Source organism: Anopheles marshallii, assembly GCF_943734725.1.
Source record: "Anopheles marshallii chromosome X unlocalized genomic scaffold, idAnoMarsDA_429_01 X_unloc_63, whole genome shotgun sequence".
Lineage (NCBI taxonomy): Eukaryota > Metazoa > Arthropoda > Insecta > Diptera > Culicidae > Anopheles > Anopheles marshallii.
In genome coordinates, this window is record NW_026525913.1 from 100,001 (window position 1) to 101,824 (window position 1,824).

Genomic DNA, 1,824 nt, shown 5'->3' on the forward strand with positions numbered 1-1,824 from the left:
TTATAGCCGAAGTTCGTACCGTGCGACACGACACGCACCCGTTGGGTAACAACAACAGTACCGCCTTACCATTTCAGCGCCCAAGATCCCCCGGAACGGGAGGCCGAGCACGCCATTGATGCACAGTGCCGCCAACGCGTGCAGACCAGTGACACTAGGCGGGCTGCTCGCCTAATATGCCACGGTGCACGCGCGCGCACTGAAGTAATATTTGTGTAACAAGGTATTGGTAGGCACTCAAGAATGTGTGCATCGGTCGGGTTTAAACGTCCGATGCGCCATATGCGTTCAACGTGTCGGTGTTCATGTGTCCTGCAGTTCACATTCTGACGCGCATTTAGCTGCGGTCTTCATCGATCCATGAGCCGAGTGATCCCCTGCCTAGGGTTTTTCCGTACACAACTCTCTATCTCTATGTTTGGTGCATCTCATGAAACGGGCAGCGGGACCATGCACCCCGATCCCATTGCTGCCCGTATAGGTCTGATTGGTCTTCTGCCTCTTAGTGGCATCGCGCGTCTGCTTGAAATCTACCGCACGATACCACATCCCCAGCTCTTGTTCCGAACCATTATGTCTGGTTGCCACCACATCTTTGTCCACCATGCACCGAATGGACATTTGCGAGAGGCCTACGCTCCTCTCGCTGGTATCGCGCCGATTAAGTTATGAAATAAAGAATGGCCGACTGTTTCAGCGCGATACCATAGATACCAGTTCTGCTAGCCAACAACTCTCACTCTAACGATCCTTCCGCAGGTTCACCTACGTAAACCTTGTTACGACTTTTACTTCCACACACACCCAGCTCTTGTTCCGAACCACTATGTCTGGTTGCCACCACTTCTTTGTCCACCATGCACCGAATGGACATGTGCGATTGGCCTACGCGCCTCTCGCTTGTATCGCGCCGATTAAGTTTTCAAATTAGGAAAGGCCGATTTGTTTCGGCGCGATACTGGCAACACACTCTCCACTCTCGATCCGTACACCACCGTGTCTGGTTGTCACCTCGCCAGACATCTATGTCCACCATGCACCCAATGGACATGTACGATTGGCCTACGCGCCTCTCGCTTGTATCGCGCCGATTAAGTTTTCAAATTAGGAATAGCCATATGTTTCGGCGCGATACCATCGATACCAGTTCTGCTAACCAACAACTCTCACTCTAACGATCCTTCCGCAGGTTCACCTACGTAAACCTTGTTACGACTTTTACTTCCACACACACCCAGCTCTTGTTCCGAACCACTATGTCTGGTTGCCACCACATCTTTGTCCACCATGCACCGAATGGACATTTGCGAGAGGCCTACGCTCCTCTCGCTTGTATCGCGCCGATTAAGTTTTTAAAAGAGGAATAGCCGACTGTTTCGGCGCGATACCATCGATACCAGTTCTGCTAGCCAACAACTCTCACTCTAATGATCCTTCCGCAGGTTCACCTACGTAAACCTTGTTACGACTTTTACTTCCACACACACCCAGCTCTTGTTCCGAACCACTATGTCTGGTTGCCACCACTTCTTTGTCCACCATGCACCGAATGGACATGTGCGATTGGCCTACGCGCCTCTCGCTTGTATCGCGCCGATTAAGTTTTCAAATTAGGAAAGGCCGATTTGTTTCGGCGCGATACTGGCAACACACTCTCCACTCTCGATCCGTACACCACCGTGTCTGGTTGTCACCTCGCCAGACATCTATGTCCACCATGCACCCAATGGACATGTGCGATTGGCCTACGCGCCTCTCGCTTGTATCGCGCCGATTAAGTCTTCAAATTAGGAATAGCCATATGTTTCGGCGCGATACCATCGA

The 1,824-nt window shown here is 51.5% G+C and overlaps 1 non-coding gene across 1 annotated transcript; it reads right to left on the reverse strand.

Moving 5' to 3' along the window:
• Window positions 1–231: 231 nt before the first annotated feature.
• LOC128717548 (5.8S ribosomal RNA) lies at window positions 232–389 on the reverse strand. The gene has a single exon (XR_008410595.1). It is a non-coding gene; the product is annotated as a 5.8S ribosomal RNA (ribosomal RNA).
• Window positions 390–1,824: the final 1,435 nt, after the last annotated feature.